This window comes from Stegodyphus dumicola, chromosome 8, assembly GCF_044657685.1.
Source record: "Stegodyphus dumicola isolate Sdum_Otavi_A_Nest chromosome 8, ASM4465768v1".
NCBI lineage: Eukaryota > Metazoa > Arthropoda > Arachnida > Araneae > Eresidae > Stegodyphus > Stegodyphus dumicola.
Genome location: NC_140775.1, coordinates 176,094,147 through 176,118,355, shown reverse-complemented (window position 1 = coordinate 176,118,355; position 24,209 = coordinate 176,094,147). Strand labels below are relative to the sequence as shown.

Here is a 24,209-nt window from a genome sequence, read left to right as displayed (position 1 = left end):
AGGAAAGAAACTAAATACGGTCATTTTGCAGGATTTTTTGGGCAACCTAAAATTGGGCATTAATGTCTACTTAAGTGTACCAAAAGTAAGAAACTGCCCTTAAACAATTTGCGTAATCATAGAATTTCGTCTGTATATCTCACAGCATTTCAGATTACCCTTTTCAATACCATTCCTTTTTCCTTTGCGATTTGCTGTCGTTTAATAAAATCTCAAATATTTGATATGTTCATTTTTATACTACAAAGAACAATAAAAGTGAATATATTAGCTAAATATCTGCACATCTCTCAAAAACGCAGGCCTTTTCGCTCTGTCTTGTGAAAGCTAAAATGTTCAAACGGTGCTTGTTGTTGTTCCTAATGCTCACTTATCTGTCCTATAGTCAGCCGGGGCACACGAAATTCCTTGTAGCTGCCGTTGGAAATAGTCTTGAGCACCTTATAGGTGAAAGTTCCTCCCTCAATTTTGATGGACAGTACCCCAGACGGGGACGGATCCGAGGGTCTCTCACCTCTCTTCCCCTACCACCAACTTCTGGAGAAGACTTTCGGCTCGCTGTATAATTAGAGAGTCTTAATGCCGCACGAATACCATACATTTACAAACATTCATGCCTTCTCCGGGATTCGAACCCGGGCCCTTTGGTACGACAGTCAGCGTCGCTAACCAACTACACCGCTTGGGCGGCATGGCGTTTCTTTACAGATGAAGTTAAACGTGCGCAAAAAAAGAATGTAGGAAAACTTGATCATTATTCTGTAAGGTATATATTTTCTTACTGCACTCAACTCTGCACAGCTGACCAACTGGCAAAGGAGGCAGCAAGCAACATAGCTGCCCAGATGGTAACTATTCCAGCGCCACCCTCGTATCTCAAGAGAACTCTTAAGGAAAAAGTTCTGCAGAAGTGGCAAGCTGAATGGGAGACCTGTGATACGGGTCGCAGAACCAATTTATTTCTGCCTAGAGTGAAAATGGAGCGCCAATACTCCATACCTCCCATCACTAATTACATCTCGGGGCACGGGCCCTTTCCCACCTATTTTGAGCGATTTGGTATCTCTCATACAGGCTTGTGCGTCTGTGGGTCGCTCGGAACTCCAGACCATTACTTCTTTGAATGCCCGCTCACGGAGGTTAATCACCTCCACTTGCCAGCAGACAACCAAATAGCCTTCAAACGATTTATCGTTAATAACAAAGGCACAGTGAATACCATCTGCAGAACAATCAGCCAGATAACCGCCCTGGGGCAAGACCTATGCCAACCCCACTAATTCAGGGTCTTAAGTGAATGTAAGTACTCTGCATCTAAGAAAATACAGTATCTTCCTTCTGCTAAGCGCATGTACCTTCTTTATTAATAGTATTTATGTGTCATGTCATGTATGTGTTATGTTAATAATTTTTTTTTCTTTTTCTTTTTCTTTTTTTTTTCTTAAATGTGTAACCAGTATGTTATGTAACGTATACCTTGCAAACCTAAAATCTGTAATACAATATAAATAGCCAATGTATCTCTCATCTGCCCCTGTATGGCAATGTAATAAATCTTTTAAGATCTCAATAAACCCCCAGTAGATAGGGGAGGGCGCGGGACATATGCCTGTTTACCTCTGTTAAACACCAGGCGTCCCCGTCCTCCGTCACCTGTCACCTGTCACCTGCACTCAACTCTGTTCTTGCAATCGTCTTAGGAGATTTACTTGGGTTTGTAAGACTTTGTTTTGTAAGTTTGTAAGGTACTCTTTTATTCTAGAACGCCAGCTATTATAGTGATATTAATGTTCTCTGCAACTGAATGCTCTTAGTTAATCTTATTTCATATTTGACTAATATTTTATATATTTTGCCATAACAGTGAAACCACTCTAGAGTCATTAGGCAATTCTGAAGCAGGATTCATGAAAAACGAGCAATCCACTCGCCGGGACTTGAACATCTCGAATAGGCTCCGAGTGTGCTTACCGTTACACCACGAAGGCATGCCGGAAACAGGAAGAAAATACTGTACATACTTCCCTTTTTAAAAGGTGACTGGAGATAAAAATATTGCGGTTTTAAAAATGATTGTAAAAAATAAAAAAATACATCTATTGATAATTATTTAAAATATTTACACCTGAAATAAAATTGGGGAAAAAATCACGGAAAATCTTAAATGGTAAAGTAAATAGTTAAGCCATTTGATATGAAGCGTAAGCTCATCATTTCTGCGTGATGTTTCGAGATAAAGTTCTTGTACAATGTCCGCAAACTCATCAATATCTCTTATTCCTTTTCTCAAGAACAGGTTTTTTCTCAGCTTATTATATGGACAAATATATAGTACCCATTTCGAGCAAAATTATTGCCCGTCATAAGGGGGTCGACGAACCCACATTATAAACAGCTTATTTCACATACTGTCCACGCAATTACGTTTCCATTTTCACGTGACATTGTTGAACGTATCGTGTGCTGTGTCTCGAATTAACACCAACTATAACAGATATAATGAGTACAGCTCGAACTATACCATACAGGAATTACCATTGCAGGAAAGGTAATAATGCAACAATCATAGCAACCCTGCTTCTATGTTCTTATAGAAAATGCCTATCGTATTCAGAATTCCTGTCGCCATTAAATTTGAATGATTGAATTGGATCATTCCGGAGCAGAAAGTGCATCATGTGACGCATTCTATTCAATAGTGACAATACCAGCTTTCATTCTAATTAATTTTCTACATTCTTCTTTGTTTACGTAATAACTTCTGTATAGATCAATGAACTGTGTCCTGAAGTACTTTATACAAATATCTTTATTACTGCCTATTACATTATTTTTTTAAGTTACCTTTTTTTACAATTTGCTTGAAGATCCAGTGAAAAAGAATCAAGATAATGTATAAGTTCAATACTGAAAAGAATTTAATCTTATCTGCGTCTTTAATTGTATAACATTAAGTAGAAAAGTTAACAAAAATATCACCTTAAAGCAAAATTGTCATCCGAAATGCTAACAGCTGCCTAAAGAATCTGATTATCAGCAATCTGAGAACGAGAGTTCTTGATTGTCATTGATATGAACAGGTACACTTTGGGAATTTCGGAAGAAGAAAAAATGAATATAATTTGCTCTTCAAGAGACTTCTGTTTCGTTTAGCGAAATGCATCCACATTCTTCAGCTTACGTTAACATCTAATGAAAGCTGCATTTTTCATGAGCTCATACATATTGTAATTATTGGTGAAACTGAAAATTTAAAGAGGCCATTGACATCTGCTTTTATAAATCAAGTCTCATATTATTAACCAGTGAAATCTTAAAGAATGTTAGAAGTGAACCAAGAACTGCCTTCGGATATCAAACTGAATTTTGGTTTGCTTTGGTTTATTTGACTATGGCAAAACATGTTAGGGCTATGTGCCTAAGGGGAAGAATATATTCGTGGATGAATTTTTAAAGAAATCTAGCTCGTATCCATGTTATACCTGAATAAATCTACGAAAACACCCGTGCAGCCAGTTCATTCGCCTGTAGCTGAATCCAAGCCGAACTATTGGTGTTCAGCGATTTTACCGCTCGACCGCTAGTGCATCGAATAAAATGGCTGAACACCGGTAGTTCAATACAGGTTGGGATTCCGATGAGCGGGATGACTGCATGGTCGTTTTGTGGTTTTTAATGTGTGTTACGTAAATATTGGTCAATCTGAGGAATTTAAAATATCCTCCACGAACCCACTCTTCCCTTCTTGACTGCTTTACAGCTTTCGTGTAAACGAAGCTTCTTCTATCACTTTTTTTTTGGTATACTTTAATTAGCTTGGTTTGTTTGATTATGGTAAAGCACTCTAGAGCTATCTGCCTGAGGAAAGGAAGGCCTTCGGTGGAGAACTTTCGAAGTGAAAATCGGAATTTTCGATATCTTACGTTTATGTTCCTTTTCAAAGCTTAAACTTGAGTCGGTATTTGAACAATTTCAACGCGACCCGTTTGATACCCGTTTGATGGTTAGTTAGTTAGTTAGTTCTAAGCACTGGCCCCCAGCCCACCTAGCACACGTTTGATGGTATACACATGGAGGAAACCACGAAAATGTCCATGCAGCTAGCCCCTTCGCCGGGATTCGAACCCGTACCCAGCTACCAGTATTGAGCGACGTTACCACTCGGCCATTAGTGGGCTTTGGGTACTAGATATTTTCTTGTTAATTTTAGGGCCACCAGCGGCAGAGCGGTACAATCGCTGAACATTGGCAGTTCGATCCGAAGCCCGAATTCCGCGAACGACCTGGCTGCATGGACACTTTCGTGGTTTTTCCCATCTGTAACGTGTATACGAGCCCATTTCCCTCAGAAATTCCTTCATGAAGGCATCCCTCCCCTTACGCTGATAGTCTGCCATAATTACATAAACCAAACATATTAATTTTAAAAGCAACAAGCCAACGATTCTACCTGAGAGACGTCAAAGATTTAGTTACGGAATTTGATTTAATACTTCCTTCAAAACATTTTGATAAAATTATGGTTTAATTATTAAATTTCTCGAATTTATGACTATTTTCAATATTTAAGGATATATTTAACAAGTCTTCAGTCATATAACAAATCGTTTTTAGTATAATTCACCGCACAACATGTGTTTTGCAATAAATTGCTGATATACTCTTAAATATTCATAATTATAAAGGCAGGATGATCAGTTAGTTTTAATTGTAGTTTGCAGCGCTAAATTATTTTATCAGGTATTTCTCCCGCCTTCCTAGCGTGCCTTCGTGGTGTAGTGGTTCTACACGCTGGGCCGGTATTTCAGAGGTCCGTGATTCGATTCCCTGCGAAGACGTTGCTAATTTTTCATCTCTTCTGCTTCCAAAAATTACCTAATGTCTCTACAAGTCGCGCTCGAACTAAAAGGGTGTTGGATGAGGTCCCTCTATCCAACACCCTTTTATTTGGCTTTGGGATTTGGCGATTGGGTCCCCTGAAAACCCCAGTCGCCCTTTAAAAGGGGGAGTATATAAGGTATTTTTCCCGCCTTCCTAGCGTGCCTTCGTGGTGTAGTGGTTCTGCACGCTGGGCCGTGGTTCCAGACGTCCGTGGTTCGATTCCCGGCGAAGGCGGTTGCTAATTTTTCATCTTGTCTGCTTCAAAAAATCCTACTGTTTCTACAATTTTTTCAAAGTCGCTTTGAAATTGTCGAAGTATCGACTTGAGTTTTAAGGTTACAAGAACAAGACGCAATATATGGAAAATTTTGATTTTTTTGGTCATACATTTCTTGAAATGTAATTCAATGTTTCATTCAATTTATTCAAGAATTAACAAATAAAAATATGCTATAGCCGTTAATCTGGTCTGCTTTGGTTTTATTTGATTACGGCAAAGCACTCCAGGGCTATCAACCTAAGAGGAGGACCTTCGGGAAGGACTTTTAAAGGAAAACTGGCTTGTATACACGTTACGTATGGGAAACATCAGATATAGCCATTAGTTAATAATACAGATAAAAATCGTCAACATGATTAAGAACCTACAAGCTTGTTCATTTTGGCATTTGGTAACCAACTGCAATCAGGTACACGGAGCATTTAGCTTTGCATACAAATTATTTAAGTCTGAAACTCAAACCCTGGAAAATTTACAAATGTATCTGTATACGTGCACGAAGCTCTTGCCTATGGCTTTGTGAAGACACAGACAAATTAGAAAGGCGTTCATGCATCTGTTAATGAATATTTCAAGAAATCTGACTTGAATGCAATAAGGAGGAAGTACAGTAACTACACTAAATATCTAGATCTACAGGACACTTTGCCAGTATATTTTCCTGAGATCTTGCTGATGTTTCATTTCAGGTTTTACGCAACGTTTTCAGGTTAATCCAGGGAGGTGTAATTCTTTTTTGAATGAACATTACTCAGTAAATTTATAAGGTATTTCTCCCGCCTTCTTAGCATGCCTTCGTGGTGTAATGGTCAGCACGCTCGGCGCGTATTCCAGAGGTCCGAGGTTCGAGTTCCGGCGAGGGCATTACTCATTGTTCATGTCTCCTGCTTCAAAAATACTTAATGTCTCCACAGTGGCTCCCGATCTAAAAAAAGGTGTTGGATGATGATTCTCCACCACCAGGATTTGGCGACTGGGTTCCCTAATCCCCAGTCGCCCTTTAAAAGGGAACGTACACATAAGGTATTTCTCCCGCCTTCTTAGCATGCCTTCGTGGTGTAATGGTCAGCACCCTCGCGCGTATTTGAGAGGTCCGAGTCCCGGCGAAGGCATTGTACATTTTTCATGTCTCCCGCCTGGAAATAGTCTAATGTCTCTACAAATTTAACTCCATTTTCGCTACGCAGAAAACATCACCTCTTGAAGATGATGTCCATCTGTATAGCAGAATCTATTCATTCTGCATAATCTGTTGCAAGTAACTGATGCTTACAGGTAATCCTAAACGAATAGAACTTAAGGTCGTTTTTCAGAATTATCCGGACTTCCATACTACAGGTAATGTTAATGATTGGTGCTGACCAAAAGATGAAGACTATGGAGAAATGCTGCTCTCAATCTCACAACATTATTTGGTGTTCTTATTGTACTTCCAGCATCTGGTGGTACTTTTGAAGTTTCAGAATGTGCAGTTTGAAACTGTTCAACCCATTTTATAAACAGCTCTTGTGTTGGAACCTGCCTCATACAGCCCCTCCATCGAGCCGTCAACAAATTAGCCTCGAAGCGGTAACCAATGAATTTCCGCTTCTAACATCGGCATCATGCATGAGCATACGAACAACATACATGAACAACATTAATTAACGTACATTTTACAACAAAAATAATGCAGTTTGGTATCATATTAATTGCGTCATATTCATTTAAAATTGAGTACACACTCTTGTGTCATACGAATTAATCTCTGAAGATCATATTTAATACTAATCAAAAGAAATTAATTTGTTTCATATGACAACCCTGTATATGAAGTAATTTTCTAACCACGGCATGAACATTTTGGTGTAATGAACATTTTCGGCATGAACATTTTCGTGTTCTGGTATGCATGCTATCACACCAGTTGTTCTTACCTAATTGATTGCGCGCCGTTAATGCTGCATCGTATTCGCAAATGCTGATAACATGGCTAGGAGACATAAGGCTAATATAAGAGGTGTGTTACAGCAAGAACGTTCTCCAGCACACTTCGATCTTCATTTGGGTGATCTGTTAAACTTGGAATTCTGCGTACCTTGATTCGCTCTGGCTTTCCAGAATCTGCATCACTACTTATATGGCCTCCTTATAGCACCGATCTCTGGACATAAGCTAGTTGGTTTCCAATGTCTTTAGCCTCCCCATAGCTATGATCTCAAGGCATGGACTAGTCCATTTCGAAGACTTTCACTACCGTTGCTAACATAGCTTCCCTGTAGTTCAGATCCCATGACACGGACTAGTCTGCTTCTAAGATGTGCATCACCATTCCATCTCCCCCATAGTTCTGACCTCGCAACATGGACTAGTCTTTTTCCAAAATCTTCTCCATAGTTCTAACCTCGTAACATAGGCTAGTCTGTTTCCAAGATCTTCAACACCATTTCATCTTCCCCATAGTTCTGACCTCGCAACATGGACTAGTCTTTTTCCAAAATCTTCTCTATAGTTCTAACTTCGTAACATGGACTAGTCTGTTTCCAAGATCTTCAACACCATTTCATCTCCCCCATAGTTCTGACCTCGCAACATGAACTAGTCTTTTTCCAAAATCTTCTCCATAGTTCTAACCTCGTAACATGGGCTAGTCTGCTTCCAAGATCTTCAACACCATTATCATATCTTTCCTGCAGCTCTGACCGCATGACACGTCTAGTCTCTTTCTAAGATCTTCCGCATTATTTCCATAACTTTACTATAGTTCTGTAGCCCCGGCGGCGCAGTGGCTAGCACATCGTAAGACAGAACCACAGATCCGAGATTCGTTTCCCAGGCTGGGAAAGGTTGATTCAGACTTTTATCCCTTAAGTGGTTCAATAAAATGAGTACCACGTTCACTTGACAAAGGGATCCTGGAACAAGATGACAACTTGTCCAGAGTATATCCTCATGCATCCCAAGGTCCACGGTCAAGAAACAGATATCAGGGCACTGCAGGTGATGGCTCACTAAGGGCTGTTGCGCCACAGAGTTTAGTTTTACCCCCCCCAATACTTATGACCTCCCTTTTTGGACTAGTGTATTTCTATGATCCTCCACATTAATACACAATAACACGCCGAATAAATACTAATTCAGAAGTCAAACAACAAAAATCAGCGTTATATTTACAAATTTGTAAATATAACGCCGATTTTTGTTGTTTGACTTCTGAATTAGTATCCTCCACATTATTTCTAAAATATTCTAATGGTTTTGCCTCACGACGCAAGCAGTTGAGGAGTACATCCAAAAGATGTGTTGTTAAGCTTCAGTACACACCGGTCACTTGGAGCATTCAATACACGAGGGGTTCCGCTTGATCTCACTTGAAATGATAACAAAATGTTATAAATGACTTAAAGGATCTAATATGAGGGGCACATACTGATTCTTTGAATAACTAGCCAGGAAATTTCATTATAACACTTTATGATAAGGGCTTTGGAATCCGCCGGAAGCATTGTATATTAGCTACTAAGTACATTAAGGTATAAGTACTATGAAAGGAAATGGTAAATCTATCTTAATCTGCAAGAAATCTTCAAGAACCTAACCTTTTCCTAGGTAGTTATTATTATTATTAAAAGGGCACAACCTCGATCCTCCTATCCGGCACAAGCCGGCCGTATGATCAAAAAATAGGACTGGCCAGAAAAAACAAATATAAGAAAAAATTTTAAAAAGTCCAAAATCTGAGTCTCATTGCCGAATTTCAATTCTATCTTTGTTCGCATTAATAATGTTCATTATTGTCTCTGCAAAATCTTTCAAATTTCAATAGCTCCTTATAAACTGGGTATCATTTGCTTCAAAATCCATGCAAGATGAAGTAAGTTGGAGCAGGATCGATAAACTACAATTCGCAGTTTTTTAATGGCCCCGTTTCGGTTAGTAGTCTGTGCGCAGAATCGCCGCCGGCTTCTGTCGAGTCGAGCATCGGCCGATCCTCCGCAGTTTCTGTCGGTGCCCGACCGGAGAGCGGACGGCCTAATAACCGCCTCTCTTCGCGCATTTCTCCTACTCAAGCCGCCGGCACCGGAGAGAGAAATTAAGAATTCCTAACGTTTCCTTTTCAACGGATCTACGAAGGTACATCATCTATAAATACAACGCTTTTGTGACTCAACATAACATAAATATTTATCTGCCTATATCTCTCCATACAATATTAAATATATGTATATATAAATAAATATATCCGTTATTAACACGAAATAAGAGTCTTATTCTGAATTCACTAAAAAGATTAAGTCATGGATTAATGAAAATATTGATTACCTTGGATTGCTGAGTTCTTTTGGAATATTGTGGTCACTCACCATTTGAGAGATATTTTACATTTTGGATGAAGAAATAACCAGGAGTTTTCTTAAATTGCGAATAATATTGAAGTTAAGATCTAAAAGAATTCTATTCGTGATTTGCAAAAGCTACGTGAGTCCACGTGGTGCAAATTAAAAGTGAAAGCGTTCCGTTTTTCCATAACAGATGTGCAAAATTAGCTCATTGTGGGATTTTTCTATGTTGGTGATTGAACTTACAGCAAGCGACGCATAAGCAAGAAACAGCAGCAAGCAGGAATTGCTTACAGGTATTTTGAATTATCACTCTTAGTGAATTCTTTTGCTTATAAAAAAGCAGTTCTAATTTTGCTTACCTGTATTCTTAATTACCACATTTAATTACTTCTCTTGCTTTAAAAAATTAATTTTACTTACATGCATTTTGAATTGTTACAATTATTGAACTCTTTTGCTTATAAGAAATTAATATTTTTTCTTGCATTAACATTTTATATATCACATTTAGTGAATTCTTTTACTTATCAGAAAACGATTTATTTTTCTTGTGTGTTTCGTATGACTTTCTGTGTCGATGGATTTGTAGGGTAAACTTTCATAATGAAATATGCTTTTAATGTGAGAGATAATTCAGCATTCAGAATTATCAATTGCTTTTCGGCAATTTACACACTATGAGTACAAATAATTTACAGACTATACGTAGATATTTAACTATTTTATTCATAAAAGATGCTTTTATATTTTCAGGTTTTTAAGTATCATAACTTTGATGAACTAAAAATGTTCGAAGCAAAATTTTCAAACGAAATGTGCATTCAGTCAAAAGGTTATAATTAAATGCTAGAATGATTTTTCTCACTTTCATTTATAAAGGATGCTTATTTATAAAGAATGCGTGAGCTGTTCGCACATTATTTAGACCATTTTGCTTTGCTGTAAAAAAAATCTTTTGCTTGGAATGTTTTTCTTACTGCAACTACAGTGTTTTACAAAAGTGTTCGAATAGTAGAAAAAGCGCTATAACTCGGAACTGAATTCGAATATAAAGCCCAATATTTTTTCATATCATCTTCATGCGACTTTGAATAGAAACAAACTTTTCAGTTTTTACTGCTGACTTATTTACTTTTTCTAAAATTCAAAATGCAAGGAGGCATAGATATAACACGCCACGAAAGTGATCGTAACCGAAACATTTTCGTAAAATTTCAGAAATAAAATTAAAGTCTATCATTTGTTTTTGATTTTTGAATTTTGGTTTAAAAATTTGTTTGCTTTATTTTTTGCTTACTTTTCGTTAGATTTTATTCAGTGTTTATTTATAGCTCGTAGCTGTAAGAAAATAATGAACAGCATTCAAAAATTGATAATTTTTTATCAGAAAGTTAGGAATTTGATATCGCTAATTTAGTAGATTTATCTCAATTTACGGTGCAGTATGTGATAATATATTTAAGAATATTATCACAAGTATGTAAGTTATATAAAGTAAGAAGAGAATCTCCGACAAAGAGGACTCGACGTGACTCAACATGATCAGAGATTTGCAGTTAGCAAATCTTTAAAAAATCCATGTTTGAGTGTTTTGAGGATTTCCACAGAATTTACTGAAAATTGTTAATTTAGTTTTACTTAAAACTGTTCAACGAGTACTTAGATCAGCTGGATTACATGAGCACTCTGCTCGAAGAAAATGTTTTGGAAGTGCAAAAAATAGAAAGCTTAGGCATTTTATCTCAAGAACAATGGTAAATAAGTCCGAAGCGTGTTAGAATCGTGTCTTATTTACAGATTAAAGCAAATTTAACATTTTTGATTCCGATGGTCGTATAATTGTATATAGGAAAAAAATGAGGAAGTTAATCCCAAAACTTTGGTTGGTACACTAAAGCATGGCGGTGAAGGTGTTCTTGGTGTGAGGGGTGTTCTCAGCATCCGGATTATATAATTTAGTACAGTAAGACCCCGCTTAACGCTGTTTCGTTTAGCGCTGTTTCGGTTTAGCGCTCTTTTATTTCAACCCGGGGATTCCACGAAATCGCTCCCAGGATACGGGGATTCCCCGAAATATTATGCAGCGATAGGTTTCAAATACATATCCGAAAGCGTGTACTTGTATTTCTTGTTTGGTGCGGTATTGTACAGACATATTTTGAAGGGGTAAATGTGGAAGATGTCGAAGAAATAATTCAAGAAGCAGCGGCTAGTCTTTCTAATGATGAGCTCAAGGAATTAACTGAACAAGAAGAAAACAAAAATGTTGACAGCAGTGATTCAGAAGAAGAGCAAAAAGAACTTTCGATGGCGTTTGTAAAAAGGAGTTTGTCTACCATAACTGAAATAATGGATCAATTCATTGAAAATGATCCGAATTTTGACAGGAGCTTAAAAGTAAGGCGTGGTGTTAGAGATGCTCTATCCGTTTATGAAGAACTTTTAAGAGAACAACGCAAAAGAAAAAGGCAAACAACATTAGATGCTTTTGTCACAAAAAGGCAGAACACTGAAAACGCGGAAGGCTAACTAAATATGACTGACTGAGAATTTTATTTGTTTTTTTTTTTTTTTAAGAATATTCGTTTTGTTATTTATGTTTTGTTTTTATTTTTGCACGAAATAATAATGTGGTATTAATTTGGGCTTTAAGAAATAAATGTTTGGTTTTATTTTTATTAAAAAAACATACTTTTTAAATTTAATACCTAACCAATTTCCTAGCCATCTTCCCCTAACCCCAATATTTACATGTAAAGATAGCCTCGTTTAGCGCTGTTTCGCATCGTACGCTCTACTTTGATGGAACATATCCCCCGCGTTAAGCGGGGTCTTACTGTACTTATTGACGGTACAATGATGGTGCTTTATTTAAATATTTTAAAAGATAATTTAAAATTATCCGCCCAAAATTTGCATACTGAAAAAAAAAATATTTTTTTATCAGCATAACGATTATATTATTTTATTCTATTAGTTTATGTAACAGTTGATGAATGTCAAACAAATTAATTTTAATCAGTAACACTTTTAGCCAAAGGGACATTGCCTAGAAGGGCTATTAATTTCATTTTGGCATTTTGCGTCGTCCACTAGAAAACGGAATTTCAATTTTCAAATAGTAGAGCCGTGCGTTATATTTAAAGAAATTAAATAGTGAAGAATCTGAATAAATGTATGTATTTTCTCGCATTGTGACAAAATGAAAAAAAACGACTTTTCCTAGAGACATCAAATTTTGAACAACGTAGTCCTCTACTCGAATATGGGCATCTGGAATTTGTTCTATTATCTATTTCATATGTTGTTAAACATTAAAGGATTTTTGATTAACAGACTCAGCAATTTCTAAGCGAGCAATAGCAAAACTATACGGAAAAAAAATAAAATAAAAAATTACCTCCAGCACGTGAGACTGCGTATCGAAAATTATAAAGATATGCTTGTAAGGATTATGTTAATTTTATTAACAGTTAAATTTTGAGTTAAACTTCCTTTCCTATCGCTTCTTAATTTCAACTTACCACTTCCGGCCACTTAGTGAGAGAGATACCAGATATTCTGGCTGCACGCGTCCGCCTTTATAGGCTACTCTCTCGTAAGCTATTATTACGCTTGGCCGTACTTCATAGCTTCGTAGACCCTTGATAGCTTCGCAGTCAATTAGCGTTAAGGGACCAACTCTGTTAGAATTTTGATAGCTTCGGCTATATCTCTTTAGTTAAGATTAGTTTAGTTTGATTCTTAGTCTCTTAAGTTCAAGCCCAAGTGTCGGCTTTATTGTACAACTCCAAGACGGAGTTCTGTTAAATCGTATTTGAATAATAACGGTTCTTTTAACCCTTTCCAAGTGCATTTACTGTCTCACGAACTCAAGCGATTATTCGTTTACTAGTTCTCAAGATTCTTCACTTTTGACTGTAACTTAGAATTACAAATTTGAGAATCCTACATGCTCTTTTTAAATATTTCGTGATATTGCTGTTGAATTGAGTTTTATGGTTTAAATGGGAAGAACATGCTATTTAACAAATAAAGGTGACACAGAAAATGTTAAAAAAAGGCCCCTTTAGGCATAATATAAAATCAAAAAGCTTTCAGATTATATATATATATATATATATATATATATATATAATATTATATTAATATGTTTTTTTAAATTTTGTTCCGACGGTATATTCTAATATTTGTTTGTTTGCAATGTAAATATTCGAAATGGGTGAGTTTTCCCCTTGTAATAAATATAAGGATACTGTATTCAAGAACAGATATAATGCTAAATATTTATCAGTTCGATACCTGCTATTGGGATAAATATCTCTGATCAAAATATTTCATTTCTCATTTTATCCCTTATCAGCTAGTACTCTGCGTGTACACAGTGTTTGATATTTATTGTTGTTTGTTTTACTATTTTTTTTTGTCAGTTATTTAATACCTATGCATCTTTTGATAAACTACTTAAATAATTTCTTACATTCGTTAAATACGAGGTATTTGCCAATTTATTGCAAAATTTATAATCACAGCTTTTAGAAATTTTGTAATGGACATCCATTCTGTGTAGTTTATTGTTTGAGAGTTTAATAATTTAAGTAATTACATGATTAAAAATTCGCATCGTTTATATTACGATTGATTGTTAATATTTTCTGAATTGAGCATTTCAGTTAATATTTCAGTTATATGTAGATTAAAGCGTTTAATTGAAATTAAAATACTAGATTTAATTCGATTCACCAGTGCGAAATCGGCAGAAACCGTACTATTTGCAAAAATGATTTAAGTGCTGAATAACTCGACAATTTTCCGACAAAATTTGCTTACGTTTGGGAAAATGAATGCCATTTTCTACAAAATAATTCTCTTTCTTTATTATATGAGATATTTTCTGAAATGATTTAATCTGGAGAGACTTAAATATACTAGAGATATTTCATGCCTTTCCGTCTACTTTATGTGCTGCCTCCCATAATTTACATGAATTATATGAAATATTATATTTAATTTGATGATGTTAATATGACTCGTGATGTTCTTTTGCAGATTTATGCAATTTTTTTTTAATTCTTTGCTTATATTGTACTATAGTTTCATTGTGCAGAGTCTGTGCTTCTACTTTGTTAACATTTTTCGTCTATTTGTATAAAAGGAGTTTTAGGTAATTGTAAAATAGGAGTTTATTTGTATAATAGGAATTATGTAATAGGAGTTATATAGTAGGATATAAATACTTTTGGTAATCATGTTATATACAGAAGAAAGTACAATGTACTCTCAATTATTCGGACTAATGCCGGGAAAGCAGTTCACGAATAATCGAAACTGACAAATCTCATGCGTATTGTACGGGTTTTATTTCTTAAAAAATCAGTAATTTACTTTGTTTTTTAAGAAGTTTATATATTTTTCGAATTATACAATGTATTTTTCTAAGTGTTATTTTATCAGTACATTCGAATCCTCTCTGGTCGACGAAGTTCAATGGATTTCCAATTGACAACCTGGAGCGCTGGAGATAAAAATGTCCCCCCCCCTCCCCGTACAATGTCGCTATTGCTCATTGAGTTTGTTAAATAAAAATTCGTTAAAATTTTACAAAATATGAAATACACAATAAAACAAATTCGAAATTCCAATTTAGGGCTTCCAGGTGTGCATATTTGGGTGGAGGACTAAGTTATTCAAAATTGGATGGCTCTAGGTACCGTTGTTTTCACATTGCGAAAAGCATGCATACATTCACGAAAATTCTTAGTTATTTAATTTCTTTATATATAATACAGGGTGATAATATTTGGTGGCAATAATTTCAAAAGTGATTCAGACTTTTTTAGTGGTTCAGTGACAAATTCCGTTTTGAGAGTCTCAAAACAAACGAAGCCGTACGAAACAAAAAAATCCCATTAATCAACCAATATTATCCCTTAGAGGGAATTGTACGTGGTAATCGTTGAAGATAAACCTAAATATTCAATTCAGTGGTTTTTACAGTAGGCTCGGACATGCGCGAGTTTGTTTTTCACACACTCTTGCGCATAGCATTAAGCCTCGCGAAGGACGGATAATCCGGGTAATCTGCAAAACTGATAACCCGGATCCGAATGATGAAGAGTAAGTACACTCTATACATACATGATAAAAATTCAAACTACTTAACCGAGTGACAGAAGTATTCATTTCAAAGACATTATAGCAAATGTTAAGACACGTTTTTCATGCATTATTTAAACTGATGTGAATTATCTTGTATTGTTTCATAACGCCTGGAAATAGTTTCGGATGATTTTCGTTTCCACATAACTTAATGCTTTACTACCGTGCGTAAATGATACGTCATATGAATCTACAGCTCCTGTTTAATAAGATTGTACCTACTATAATGGATAGAATATATGTGTTAAAAAAATTTCATGCTTTTGAACACACTTTAATTAGCTCTCATAAACGCTCCAGAAGTACGAGAATGTTCGAAATTTCTTCTTCAGAAATTATAATAGCAAACGTGTTGCAAATATCTCAGTTCATATTCTAAATTGTTTAGCTTCCTAAATTTTTATCTGCTTAGTTGAAAAATGAAGATAAAAATGCTGCGGATGCCTTTTTTTTCATATTTAACGGTCATCATTACTACTCTTTCTGCAATGTGCATTTGATGCACATATAAAATGTTTTAGGATTTTTGCTCATTGATCTTAAAACTTTTAACGGAATAAAAGTTTTAGTTATGGGGAATTATATTTTAGTTTCGAAAATAAATTTATTTCATTGATTTTTAACGTAATTTTTATATATTCATAGTAAAATATATTCCTAGTGAGTGGGTTCCCCTAATTTATGTGTAATTTTCAAACTGAGTCCATTGTAAGATAGCAGCCTACGGTTGCAAATGACTTTGATCTTCTGTAGAGGTGGTCGTCTTAGAGAGAGGATTTCTTATGCACCGGAGAGTATTAAAATTTAGTATAAGCACCTGTCGAAATGGTAGTTTTAGGTGATGTTCATTTCTGATTTCACAAATACTGATCGCTCTTGAAAGTGGTCGTCATACGAAAAACAATTTTTGTCAAAGGGTCGTCTTAGAGAGGTAATAATTGAAAGTGGTCGCCATATGGAAGTGGTGGCACTGAGAGTCTTCGCTGTATACTATTTCTAGGAGTTTTAAAATAATAGAACAGTGTGAAAGAATAAATGTTCCCTAAATAAATATTAATAATAATTCCTAAGAATAAGGATTAATTCCAGAAATTTCCGAATAAATGTAAATTACAGAAGTTTAAATCTTGAATCAATGAATATTAACTTAATATCCATCAATTTGATCGACATCAGAATTAACGTTGACAGAGAGAAGTCGAAAAGAGATCAGAAAACTGGTCCCCGAGAAAATTAATGAACTGGTGACATTTTTAATCATCTATGTAATTCCAGGAATGAAGATCATTGAAGGACTTCGCCAGACGCACGCTATCCTGCACCAGAAATGAAAAGAGTAGTGTTTATACAGCATCTTTAATATCCAACATTATTTTAAAAGAGTGGTAATGGAGTGCTTAAATATTTTCAGAAATCATTTTTAACGTTTGATGAGTAGGAGAACCAAGAATATTATTAAATAAAATTCCTTAAATTTCAAAAGTGTACGTATAGATAGTGAAGATTACGTATTACCAATTAATCGAAGTTATACCGAAAGGCAACGTTCATGGTTAACTCAAAATCGCAGTTAAACCTAAGGCAATTAAAAACACAAGAAAGAAGATGAAACCATTACTATAATTAATAAAATATCACTGTTAAAAATTTACCTGTGTTTTCAAGCAACAATCTGGAGAACAAGTTCATCAAATTTCCTAAATTAGACCAACATTCAAAACTAAAAGAACACACTACAATAATGAGAGAATAAACAACAGCAGAAGGTCAATTATTAATGGCATTTAAATAACAGCATTTGGCGAGAGAAAGAACTTGAAATAATGTCATGAAGTTCAAATTTGCGTAAAAATATCGGTTTAAATTTATTGTTTTTTTAACTGTACAATTTTTATGTATCACACAGTAAATTACATACAGTTGTGGTTAAATACTACTCTCACATACCATAAATTATCTGCTTTAATTGCTGTCATAATAATATATATATATATATATATATTTTTTTTTTTTGCATTTGCTATAAACACTTAATAGTTTATTTTAGTGGTTTTGTAAAAATAATCTTTTTCATCATTCTGCAGTAAATAAAATTAAATCCCTAAGAATAGCTTAGTGATGTTTATTGCTTGATTTGCATTTGATTGAAGTTTGCTGCACACTTTTGTTGCCGTTTCTTTACATTATATTACGCTACCGCAGCATTTATTATCCAAGTGACGCGACAAGTTATCCAAGTGAGCAGTTCTTTGAATCACTGCCATTAATTGTGTTAAGATTTTTCTCCCTCTTTTCCTCACGCCTGCGTGGTTTAATTGGACGCGCGTTCCACGCCTATTCGCTATGTTAATGAGAGTTCGAATTCTAGGAAGGGCATTGAGGTATTTTTTTCGAATTCCTGATTTCAAAAATATTCTAAAAGAAGGTCTTTACATGTGACACCGGAACTAAAGAGTGGTGGGTGATAATTCGTTACCACAAAGATTTCCCTACACTCCAGTCGGCCATTAAACGGGTTAGTACATATGGTATTTTCGTCCTCCTTTCCGCATGACTTCGTGGTGTAACTGGAGACACGCTCGACGCGTAGGTGGGAGGTCCGGAATTCGAATCCCAGCGAAGGCAGTGCGGATTTCTACAGTTTTCTGACATCTACAAGTATACCGTAAACTTCTTAATTTATCATTCAAATTGAAACATTACAAAACTCAATTAATTGAGCAAATTAAAAGACGTATACAGCCTTTTTAATAAAGTTTACATCTATGCTTTACTGAGAAATATCTTTAGCTTACTTTTTTCCATTTTTCGTCCTCACTAAGTTACCAGGTCGTTTATAATTCACGTGGTCGGCCTGGCAAAGACTGCTATTTGAGATCTTTAAACTAGAGGCAAAGTCTGCTAGATTGCCAGTTCTCAGAGATGTCACCACGTTGACGTGACTGCAGTTTAGTTGGTATTTCAAATTATAAATACACATTGCTTATATGGCGTCTAGTCGGAAAAGTGGTTAGTGACTCTGATTCCCATTCCGAAGAGCCCGAGTTCGAATCCCGGAGAAGGCATAGATGTAAATTGTCTTTCTCTTCATAGGCCCCCTCCCGGAGTCGACGTATAGAACTTTGCGTAGCTACTGACTAGGATCTGTACCTAGGCAGTTTCGGCCACGGGGGATAAAATTTATGAATTTGGGGGTTCTGAAGCCCCTTGGAAAGGTCACTTATTGGCCGACCTCGGGGATTGGCATGTCCTGAGCGGTGTGGAACCGTAGCCGGAGGGCTAGTTCCCCTCGGTTTGCTGGGTAACGGCCCACTGCGACGGGCTCGCCCATGCGACTGGTAGGAGCAACTTGACGACCGGTGCTGCCTGGTGTCTTATCCAGGTGGTGCGCTGCTCCCTTGGAAGGGTAATAGTGGAGGTTGAACCTCCACGAAGTGCCCAAAGGGGGAGTGGACCCGTAATGTGATTGAGTTCACGAGGCGGGGCAGCCTAAATTGTTGTCTCTTCATAGAAGGTAATGGTGGCTATCTATTAAGTATAATAAATATTAATTAAGTATAATATTACATAATAAAATAAACACCGCTTCTGGCCTTAGCAGTGGCCAAACCCGAAAATGGCTAATAACCACCATTGGGGGGGGAATTGGTTACGTTATACTGCATTTCTCCCGCCTTCCTAGCGTGCCTTCGTGGAGTTATGGTTCTGCACGCTGAGCCGGTATTCCAGAGGTCCGTGGTTTGATTCCCGGCGAAGGCCTTGCTAATATTTCATCTTGTCTGCTTCCCAAATAACTAAAATCTCTACAGATTTAACTACAGCCCGAACTAAAAGGGTGATGGATGATGACTCTCCACACCCAGGATTTGGCGATTGGGTTCCCTAAAAAATCCCAGTCGCCCTTTAAAAGGAGGAGTATATAAGGTATTTCTCCCACTTTCCTAGCATGCTTTCGTGGTTTAGTGGTTCTGCACGCTGGGCCGATATTTCCAGAGGTCCGTGGTTCTATTTCCGGCGAAGGCGTTACTAATTTTTCATCTTGCCTGCTTCCAAAAAATACCTAATGTCTCTACAACGTAATTGAGCAATTTGAAAGCACTGTACGTATTTCTTACTAATTTATATTTTTATTATTAACTATATCTCTATTTATTATAATTTATAATACCCTTATTAATACGAATGCTTTTGAATGTCTCTGTTTCAGATTGTATGTGAATATTTCATCAATTAATAAAAAATATTTTTACTCGGTATTATTACAATATGTATATTAGTATGTATTAATCGAGTCGGTATCAGTTATTAGTCGGTATGTATTAAAATCCTCCAGCGCCTGCGTTTTCTGCTGTTTCACTGGTTAATAATAGGATTCTTTAAACGACTTGCAGTTAAGCTTCATAAGATTTTCACTTTTCGTTTGAAGAAATGTATGTGACGTAAATAAAGGAGGAAGAATGCTCATATATTAGAAAGCACTTAAAGTAATCGTTAGATTACGTGTTTCAAGAGGTTGTTATGAAACACCATCAAGATACACAGCTGCGTTATTTGCAAATGTATTTATGCAACATTCGCGTAGTATCAGAATAATGTCCGAAGCAGCGTTATAAAAGGGATTCTTGTTAATTCTATAACTGCATTCACGTTATAGATAAAATCTTTAATATATACCTGCACGCAAATGATATTGAAATGAAGGTCACAGCAACGCTACCAGTATCTCACAGATACAGAGATTTTGCCGAAAAACAGATTCACAATTAGAGACAACATGTAAATTATATTAGTACCAAATATTATCCAGTTTGTTGGCAAATATATATATCGTTATGCTGTTGCAGAGAGTGAATGGGAAACGATGCTCATTTTAGGAATTTGCACTCAGGCTACTATCTATTGCTGTATCGCAATCGAATAAGGATGTTATATGTCTATGAGCGTCAAGTCTTGCGTATCTCATCCGCAGGGCTTGGAAATTTATAAACACATGTTGGGGCAATGATTGGAATTTCCCAGTTCGGTTGTGCCATTCATTACTGGTGTGAGAGGGTGTCGATAGAGTGAAACTATCTCAAATGTAATAAATAATGATTTTCTCTCTCTCTCTCTCTATATATATATATGCTCTCCTTCTGTCTATACCAAAGAGATATATTTTCCATCATTTAAAGAATGTAAGATAAAAATTTCCTGTTAAAAATTAAAAGGAAATTTTTATCTTGGAAGATAAAAATTTTTTATCTTGCAAGATAAAAAATTCCATTTTTTATTATCAAACCAATTAACTCTATTGCAAAGGGAAAGGAATGGCAAATTTCGTGAAATTTCAGTAGCTTAAGTATTTCGCAGTTGAGATTTACATTAACAGCTTGGAAGAGGGGATAACAAAAGTGAAGCAATAACGCAAGTAGGCAATTAAATAAAAATATATTATGTAAAAAATCTAAATGCTTTCAGATTTTATATTGCACCCAAATGGACGTTTTTTTAACGTTTTGTGTGTTGCCTTTATTTATTAAATAACATGCTCTCCGCACTTAAACCACATAAAACTCAATTCAACAGCAATATCACAAAATATTTAAAAACAGCATATCTTTAGAATTTCCGATTCACAGTCTCGCGCGATGGAGATGAAAGTGTTTTCTGTTTTCGTTCAGTGTTGCCATTGCACGCTTTGAAATCGTTGAGTTTCTTAATAAAAAATTCGTTAACGTTTTGCAAAATTTTAAATATATAATAAAACAAATTCAAAATTCGGACTTCCAAGTGCCCATTTTCGGTTGGAGGACTACGTTATTCAAAATTTGATGCGAGAAATGTTCACGCATTCATGCAGATTATTCATTATTTATTTTCTTTCAATATAATACATGGCGATAATATTTGCTGGCAACAGTTTGAAAAGTAAATCAACTTAGAAAATGAAACGACGGAAAATGCCGTTTTGAGACTAATAGCCCTTAGGGTCTAACGTCCCTTTGAGCTAATAAATAAAAAAATTAATAAATAAATAATATCTGAAAGCTTTCACAGTTTATATTATTACCAAAGAGGCGTTTTCTTACCGTTTTATGTTTTAACTTTATTTACTAAATATCATGTTCTTCGCACTTAAACCATAAAATTCAATTCAACAGAAATACCACAAACTATTTAAACAATAAGAAATGTGAAGAAACCTCGCGCATAAAATAATACGTGTTTGAAGATACACACGATGTTAACATTAATGGAACGCTTTGAAATCTTTGAGTTTGTTAATCAAAATTCGTTAAAGTTTTACAAAATATGAAAGAGATAGTAAAACTAACTCCAAATTCCAAATCTGGGATTCCAGATATCCATATTCGAGTGGAGGACTGCGTTATTCAAAATTTGATGTCTCTAGGTACCGTTGTTTTTTCACAATGCGAGAAACATACACACATGCATGCAGATTTTTCATTATGTAATTTCTTTAAATATAATGCAGTGCAATATTTGGTGGCAAAGATTTGAAGAGTAATTCAGACTTTTACAGTGAAACAACGCAAAATGACAAAATGAAATTAATGTCTCCTGTGGGCAAATTGTTCCTTTGGGCTAATAATAAAAAAGGTTATATAAGAGAAACTTATATTTAGCAAGCGATCAAACTCTGGAACATTATTCTACACCCCTGGTTTAAATCAAGCTTTACTTCTTCATCGAACGATATTTTTATACATTATACTGTAAAAATGTGGATTTTTCTAATTAAGTAGGTTTGTAAAAACAAATCATTATCGTTAGTGTTCATAATACCATCGATATTGTTCGTTAACAATCACAGGCAACAGAGGAGAATTTTAAATACTCAAAAAGATTTTTTTTAGTCCAAAGGGATTTGAATCCCGAAGGACTATTAGTTTCGTTTTGGCATTTTGCGTCGGACTCATAAATGTCGGTTCACTTTTCAAACTGTTGCCACAAAATGTTAGAGTCCTGCATTATATTTGAAGAAATTAAATAATGAAAAATCTGCATAAATGTATGTATATTTCTCGTATTGTGATAAAACAACGGTACATAGAGTCATCGAATTTTGAATAACGTAATCCTCCAACGAATATGAGCATGTGGAAGACCAAATTTGAAATTTGAAATTTGTTTTATGATCGATTTCCTATTTTTTAAAACTTTGACGAATTTTTGATTAACAAACTCAAGGATTTCAAAGCGAGCAATGGCAACGTTGTGCAGAAAAAACATTTTTATCTCCGGCGCGTGAGTTTTTGTATCGGAAATTCTAAAGATATGCTCATTTTAAAACTATTTTGCGATATTCCTGTTGAATTGAATTTTATGGTTTAAGTACGAAGAACATGATGTTTAACAAATAAAGATAATGCACAAAACGTTAAAACAACGTAATTTAATTTGGACGTAATTTAAAATCTGAAACATTTCAGATTTTTTTTTTATTTTTTCTTTCCTTTTTTTTTATATTCTAGGAAGGCAGCAAAAACTTAAGGAAAAACGAAATTAATATTTTACCTTGGAGTTTGAACTAGGATTATTTTACATTACATTTGTTGCAGAAATTCCAATTTTCCAAGTAGCATAAAAACTATTTAAACTTAATAATCCTATAGTCGTAATAAAAGTTAAATGGTATTAGAAAAATTAGTATTTTGAGGATTTATTCGATATTTTGAAAATTTCAGAAAATTCCTTTATAAGCGATAAAGTTACTATTATATTTATGATTAAATTTTACAGAGTTTTTAAAATTTAAGAGTAAATAATATGGAATTCTTATTAATTAAACGTTGAGTTTCAAAACAATTCTTTGAAAAAGTCGTCACATATATAAATATAATTAAATAGCTTGAAAAAAATTAAAAGTAGTCTAATGAAGAAGATAGAAAAGGTCATAACGGGATGAATTCATTGAAATTTATTTGGAGAAGAAATTCACTATTTAAACTTAATAATCCTATAGTTATAATAAAAGTTAAAAGGTATTAGAATAATTCGTATTTCGAGGATTTATTCGATATTTTGAAAATCTCAAAAAATTCCTTTATAAGCGATAAAGTTACTATTATATTTATGATTAAATTTTACAAAGTTTTTTTTTTTTTTTTTTTTTTTTTAAATTTAAGAGTAAATAATACGGAATTCTTATTAATTAAACGTTGTGTTTCAAAACATTTCTTTAAAAAAGTCGTCACATATATGAATATAGTTAAGTAGCTTGAAAAAAACTGAAAATAGTCTAATGAAGAAGATAGATAGAAAAGGTCATAACGGGATGAATTCATTGAAATTTATTTGGAGAAGAAATTCACCAGTATAGAATTTAAAATTAGTCGAAAAAGCAACTGTAGATCCGCGTAGATTTTTTAATAAAACTCTGATCATTTCGGAGGGAATCAGACATAAGTCCCTCTTCTTCAGAGGTAAAAAATTAGTATGAATTTTAGCATACCAGTTACGCTACTATATGCATGATTGGTCATTACCTTGTAATGTTGCGCGGCCCCAACCTGCACGCAACAATAGTGGTGACTGCTATGAACTGGAAAGTAGACAAAGTC

General features: G+C 35.0%; 1 protein-coding gene and 1 non-coding gene across 3 annotated transcripts in view; both read left to right on the top strand.

The window, feature by feature from the left end:
• LOC118186705 (uncharacterized) overlaps window positions 1-24,209 on the top strand; it is a 1,213,074-nt gene that overhangs the window by 205,540 nt on the left and 983,325 nt on the right. The window contains exon 1 of one of the 2 annotated variants that reach the window (XM_085822788.1): window positions 9,175-9,776. The exons of the other annotated variant lie outside the window; for it this stretch is intronic. The gene's annotated coding sequence lies outside the window, so the exon portion shown is untranslated. Of the gene's footprint in view, window positions 1-9,174; window positions 9,777-24,209 lie in introns of those variants that run through there. 2 annotated transcript variants of the gene reach the window in all.
• Window positions 5,042-5,115, top strand: TRNAH-GUG (transfer RNA histidin (anticodon GUG)). The gene has a single exon. It is a non-coding gene; the product is annotated as a tRNA-His (tRNA).